Raw genomic sequence first — 7,695 nt, forward strand, 5'->3', positions numbered from 1 at the left:
TTTGGCTTTACTTAAAGACAAATAATACAAGAAAATAAGAAGAGAAAGGTCACGCTGTAATATTCGTTGGACCGCCTTTAGCTTTGATTACGGCACGCATTCGCTGTGGCATCGTTTCCACAAGCTTCTGCAATGTCACAACATTTATTTCTGTCTTGCATTAATTCTTTTTTGATCTTGTATTGATGACGGGAGATTTGGACCACTGTGCAAAGTCTTCTCCAGCACATCCCAAAAATTCTCAATCAGGTTCAGGTCTGGACTCTGTGGTGGCCAATCCATGTGTGAAAATGATGTCTCATGCTCCCTGAACCACTCTTTTACAATTTGAGCCGGATGGATCCTGGCATTGTCATCTTGGAACATGCCCGTGCCATCAGGGAAGAAAACAACCATTGATGGAATAACCTGGTCCTTCAGTATGTTCAGGTAGTCAGCTGACCTCATTCTTTGGGCACATAACGTTGCTGAACCTAGACCAGACCAACTGCAGCAACCCCAGATAATAGCACTGCCCCCACAGGCCTGTGACCTTTTTTCTTTTGGCCGGGCAGTGTATTTATATATTTGTATATATATATGGTCTGCATCTTTTGATGAAAATTCTGCCTGAATTTTGGTCCCACATTTTGTGACAAATTATATGACTGGTCATATCAGATTATTTTATTTTAGTTCTCCAACATGAGATTGGGTTTTTTTGTTAGATTGGTTCTGATTTTTAATTTCTTGTGGCAAGATGTTTTTTCCCCTTAAAAATAAAGAAAAACGATGTAGACCATTTGTCAAATTAAATTTAAAGGCAGATAAAGTGTATACTCAGGGGGCCTACATGAAGCACTCTGTCCAACTGACTGACTCCTTTTCATTCAAGCTTTTAGATGTTTTTCTCTCCATGTTACTCTTGTGTACGTCTTCAAATGATTTATTCTTCTTTTTCTTTTTCTTGTTCTTCTTATGCTTCTTCTTGTTCTTAATTTTCTTCATGTTAATATTTCTTCTTGTTCATGATCTTTTCCCTCTTCTTTTTCTTCTTTTTTTTGTGCTTCATGTTCAGCTTTTCCATCTTCTTTATCTTTGCTCTTCTTTTTCTTCATGTTCTGATCCTACACCTCCTTTTCTTCTTTGTGTTCTTCATGGTATTCGTGTCCGTGTTCTTCTTCTGTCGCACATTTTCATTGACATGACTTATTTATCCCTCTTCTCCTTAACTCTGCACAGACTGTCGATATTAGCCATCTTGCTTCTGTCTTTCCAATGAGTAGACAGTCATTTCTACCACTTTACAGTAGGTACATTACACTACAACACCAATTGATTCAAAATAACACAGTAATGTTAAAAATATTTGAAAAACCTTCATTAAAGTGCAGTATTTCTTTCTACGACTGCCTCTTGCATACAAATAAAATGAGAGTTATTACAGTGATAATGCAGTGTGCTTCTGGAATGTAAAAACACCCAATTTCCATATTTCACCGACACCCAAAGTAAAACAAGTGTTCCTCACTGATTTACACAGAACGTGAACCTGCAGTCAATGTTTCTGCTCCCTGACGGATTTCATGATTGTGAAATAGTAACTGTGGTTAGTTTGTATGGTCTATTGTCCTCAAATGTGTAGGCAGTGAAACCACAAGTCCTTGAGGTAAGAGCTTTATCATTTGTTTATGTAGTATTGGCTCCTTGGCCTCTTTAGAAGGCATGAATGAAACTCTACTACTGGGGCAATGTTGTATACATTCATATGCATACACACAGCATGTTCAACACCTCGGAGAATGTTTTAACACATCTAAACACGAGCAGCAAACATCAGCCACAAGTAGTAAAGCTGCCATTTTCACTGAGAGACAGATGGAAATATAAGTATTCTGATAGAAAGCTGTGTATACGCATCCTCAGGGAGGCTATAACAGCAATGATTAAACGTTGGATTATTATTCACAACACTTCATGCTTATGAATGTTATTCTTTATAAATAAACACATTAGGTAGGCTTGATAAAAGATGGAAAATTGTTTTGCACTAAACCTGGAATACAAATCACAAATTCACTTCTTAGAGGTAAATGATAAGCTTTATTTGATTTGATTTCAGAACAATTTCCCAATATATTCAGGTAAGTTAAGTAAGTAAACTTTTTAATTTACTATTAATGTGTAAAATCTCTCTCTCGCTGCCCTGCCTGCTAGTCTGCTCCACACGGCTGGGAGAAATCTCCAATCAACCACACCTGCCACCTGCTCTCCAGCCACACTATGAAAGCCTGGTGCTGTACTCATTCCGTGCCGGATTGTTGCTTGGATGGTTTTTTCACGTACTTCTCAAGCCATTTGCCAGCAAATGTATGACAATTTTGCCAGCAAGCTTTTACCTGTTTGCCTGCTCTTGCACTTGTTTTGTGTCTCTCCAAGGAGGAGTCCAACGCCTGCCACACTACCAAGAACAGCCAGACCTCTCTAGCCCCCTGGAGCACGTTTTCCACAGCAACCACCAACCAGCCGCCACCACCAACCAACCTCCACTTCCAGCTCACTCTTTCAATAAACCAATGTTACACTCACCAGCTGAGTCTGATTCTGGGTTCCCTCCAGCACATGTGATAGTTTTTGGTACTCTTTCAAAAATGAAAATAAGCAGTATCTTAGATAGGGCTGTCCAGGACAAGGAAATTATTCTAGCCCTAAATACCTGTATTATTCAGACCTAAGGAAGCCCCAAAATATGCTTTATTTAACAAACCAACACAAATATAGATGATTGGTTCAGAATGATCAATGTTAACAAACAAACGTTGCCTATTAACTTTCAAATGTGTGCTTCTCAAGGTAAGGAAAAACTCCTGAAAATTCAGAGTCATTTCACACTGAAGTGTTCACATCTTCTCCGTGTTGGTTTAAAGCCAGAATGCGGGTCAGCCAATAGAAACGTCAGCCAGATGTCTGTGAAACTGAACGATCCAGACACTGCACACACTGCAAAAACATGAAAGGTGAGACATGTCGTATGCCGTTGTAACTTGCTAGGATTTTGAAACTAACTTCTTATAATTGAAGTTAATTTCGTTATTCCAACCAAAGTGTTTAAATAAGTCGGCCAAACTGATTCAAGGCAAGGTTACAGATTTATCTTTTAAGAATATTCACTATCATTTGTGTTTCAATAATAAATCCTTCCTCTCTTTCTATCTTTGTCCTATTTTTCTATATTTATCCTTCTTTCTTTGTTCATTCATTCTTCCTTTTGTTTGTCCTTTTTAATTCATTCATTCAGGAAACAAATAATTAAATTAAAGGGGTACGTGTGTTAATGTTTTATTTTATACTAAATTGATCACTCTGGATGTAAAAAAATAGAATGAAGATGGAGGATGGTGTGGGTGTGAAGATGTATAAGAAGGAGGTGGTAAAGGATGTGCAGATGGTGGAGGCCCAAAGAGCTTCAGATTAATAAGGAACTGCGGGCGGCCTCTCCTGAGTTTTGCATGATGCAGGTTCACACCTGTGATTCCTGCGAGTCAAGGACAAGCTCACCCTCTGCTGTTGTTGGTTGATGCAATAAAAGGAACTCAATTTGTCAGCTCTGATATTGTGTTTCTGACAATCCCCGGAGAGGTTTTCACAGAATGAATGTGTGTGATTCACAGATATCCAACACAATAAGAAATGTCTTATTCAGAGCATCTTCAAGTGACCAATAGTTAAAATTAAATCATATATATATAGATTTTTTGAAAAGGGAATTGATGTTTATTTAAAGAAAAATCCATTGCACATATGACAAGCGACTGCGGTAAATGAATTCATATTTTCAGGATTGCTACGGGTTAACTGTACCATTTGGCCTCAATTCAATCATACATCTTAAATATACAAAAAAAATTTAACACATACTATTCTTCTTTGTTGTAATGGGTTATTTTTGTATGATTCTCTATTATAATAACAAATCCTTTAGCTGAGTCTTTTATCCAAAGTGACTCACAAGTCCATAATGTTACAAATTCAGAACAGCAAGTGGTTTTCTTATTTGACTTTACTTCTTATGGATGATATCTATATTTTTTTATTCTCAGAAAATAAGCACACAGGTTAACCTTGACCTTTCGACTCACTTGCAAAATAATTGTATATCTAATATGAAGAATAATGCAAATGTTTACTCCTTGGCACACTTCCAGAAGTAGGCCGAGCGGATGGGAATAAAAATATGACCCTGAAATATGACCCTGCTAGGGTCAAATGGAAATCCTTGGCGATGGACTCCTGGGTTAATGTATACAGCGGGGGGGTAGTGAGTGATGAAGAATATTGACATGCTATGACTTACATGTCTCTAATTGAGTTGAGGCACCCAGGATGGGGTGATAGTAAATCCAGTGTTGTGGAGACGCAGGGCCGTTGCTAAGCTTTTGGAGGCCCTAAGCATCAGTTGGTTATTTGATTTTTAAACAACGGTGGGCCTTGTTCATAACTAATTTATATGTATTTTTTCGTGTAATAATGTAATGATTATTATGAATTTTTTCAATCTTAATTTCGGGGGCCCCCACCAGGTAATGGGTGGCCATATGCGCTCTGAGTACTCTGCGTATATGGAGCGGCTGCCCTGTGGAGACGGTCTCCATACCTTAAATATCTCTCTCAGCCACCTGTTTCCTTGAGCTGCTTCAACAGTGAGGAAACTTTAAAAGAGTCCTAATAACCAGTGTTCACACGTGAAAAGGATTCAGGAATGACAGTTTTTGCGACAAACATTTCAAGTCCCCTGGGAGGACTTCCCTTGACCTTTGACCTGTTCACACTGCTGCTGCCCTGCATGCATCTGTCAGCGGCGATAACAGCATCAAAATTGATTCCAATTACCGTCCAGTTGAGCAGCCGCAGGAGAAGGAGGTCAGCGAATCCCTCGCGTATACACAAGGGTGTGGTTGGTTTTGTTAAATGTTGGAAATGAAATAAAACAAGGTCAACACTGTAAAAAACATGTATATCTCATGAGAGCTTACAAGAAGATAACATTTTAAGTCGTTACAAAACAATAAAGGATTCTGCATGTGCACGATTCTTGCAGCCCAAGAATAAATAAAAAACAATATACAATCAATAAGATAGAGATCTAAAGACAGATATTCACCAAAGAGTACAATAAATACTTAATCAACAGTCAAAAAATATGTTTGTTTCTCGTAGGGGTTTTACCTGTAAAGAAGCTGAAAATATATGTTGACAATCAGTTGAGTTAACAGTTTAAGACCAAATCCAAAAACTATGCAAATATTAAAACAGTAAATGATTTTGCCTGTGCATGATAAGTGATCCCAAAAAATAACAATAAAGAAGACTGAAGAGAAATATCCCTAGGAGAGGAAAGATCAAATAAATAGCATGAAAAGAAAAAATGTAAAAGTAAAAAACAACATCCAATTGAATCAAGTAATATCTAAAGTTGACTTAATAAGAAACCATAATATAAGTGCTGGTACATTTGCAAAGAGCCAGCTAGCCAGCCGTTTCCTAAATTAAGCTAAGCTAGCTGGCTGAACCAATATTTTTACAGTACAGACACAACAGAAGTAACAAAAAAATGTCAAACTATTCCTTTCTTGAACCACTTACTAGCATGTTAACCTGCCTTAAATGAGTCATGAGCCAGGTTTTTTTTGCTAATCAAACACAACATCACGGTTCTTCTTTGAGTTTTCGATTCCACATGTCCGCTCTACTAAATCCTTACTCCCTGTAATACCCCTCACTGTGCTCTCATCTGATTTAAAAGCCACAGCCCAGAGGCATATTTCTTTATAAGTCTTTAAAATCTTTGGAGCCAATTGCAGTTCTATACGCCAAGTTTTATATAGCAGCATAATTAAGACCCTTAACTGAATCTTCAGCCTCATTATACATATAATCATTCGTAGATTTATCCCCAATATGCTGTGTTTGCTCCAATTGTGTTCTTCTTAATGTCACACCCTTATATTTCTTCAGTGACCCACTTTTTCTAACAAGATCATTAAACTTTCATTTTCTTCTTTCTCTTTTCTCTTCTATCTTTAATGTTTTCTCAATTGTGTAATGAAGATCTTAGAAAATGAAGCATTGGAGGCAGGGTTCTTCTGTAAGAGACTACACATGGCACTTCCTGTGAAACAAAAAGCAGCAAAGGTGTGCCCCATCTTAATTACTAAAGACATTTCTATGAATGTACCTCCAAATGGTCCATGAACTCCTTTATAACATCTTGGGAGTGGAAAAACCTTTGGGATTTTCCCCTACTTTAAACAGAGAGAGAGAGAGCGAGAGAGAATAATGAACAGTGAACACGGAGCTGGTAGTTGTACGAGTGCAGATGATGAATGACCGCGGGGAGGGAGTACAGGACCAGAGCAGAGGCACAGCCATTTGTTACTCCGCTGTCACAGATGTTTTTTTAATGAATGTGGACCTCTGGCTCCTCTGCAGAGCGGTACTGTTCCTTGAGGCCAGCATGACCCCAATACTTCCTGTGAAGCAGCGGTTCTGAACAAACCCACTTGCTGTGGCTGTGTAATGTAAATAACCTTCTCCTTGTGAGAGCCGAAGCTATCAGTCTAGCTCCTCATTACCGTCCGTACCTCAGCCAGGAATAGGGGCTGTTCCTGTCTCTGTGCTGGTAGCAGGTGGGGAGGTTTCACCATGAAGCGCCCCTGTGTGCTTAAATATGTTGTTTTTTTCCGCAAAGAAAAAGCCTTCAGGGTCAGCAAATCATTACAAATTCAAATTTTCTTGCTGATTTATTGCAGCTATTTTAAATCTCCATGCCTTTGCGGCGGGAGGGCAGATACCTTTATGTTCAATTTTTTGTCAGTTTTACTATAGCATCTGTTGAAGGTATCAACATTATTAATCATAAGAATAAATAGGGGGAAAATGAAGGAAAGGGGAAGTATGAGGAAAGGAACCTTACCTGGTGATTTCCTGCAGGGCAAATCCTTTAAAGTTAGCTGCTGACACTGACTCATGGAGACAAACTAAGAGGAATATATTTCCTATAGTAGAAAGAGCCTTGGTTGGCTGGGAAAATAAGGATGAGTTTGGAATTAAAAAAACGAGCAAGAAATCGAGGTTAAGGCAAGGCCAGTTACATTCCACTCCTCTGTAATTCAAGCTTTCCACTTCTTGCATATAGATGTAGAAACAGCAGGACAAAAAAAATCTGCAGACAGCATCCTGGAAATATCTGCCTCATTTTGTAGGAGACACACATCAACATGTGACACACACACACACACACACACACACACACACACACACACACACACACACACACACACACACACACACACACACACACACACACACACACACACACACACACACACACACACACACACAATTGCATTAGCCGTGTTACATCAGAGCTGTCACAAAATGTTTTATGCAAAGAATAGACACTGCAAAAAGCAATTCCACACACACTGTAGAAAAAAATTACAAAGTGATAATTCACACTCTCAGCATAGCATACTGCACCAAAAAATTAAAAATGAAGCAAATATTGGTGTGGTGCAGGAATGAGTCCTAAAACATGGAAATTAGTCAGCATTTTAACACTTCCGGTTCCATCGTCTCAAAGTAAACGTTTTTTTGAACGAGTTTTTGGTAATATGCCTGAAATAAGGTCTGTGGTGAACAGAAGCTTAAGAATTA

This window comes from Eleginops maclovinus, chromosome 20, assembly GCF_036324505.1.
Source record: "Eleginops maclovinus isolate JMC-PN-2008 ecotype Puerto Natales chromosome 20, JC_Emac_rtc_rv5, whole genome shotgun sequence".
Lineage (NCBI taxonomy): Eukaryota > Metazoa > Chordata > Actinopteri > Perciformes > Eleginopidae > Eleginops > Eleginops maclovinus.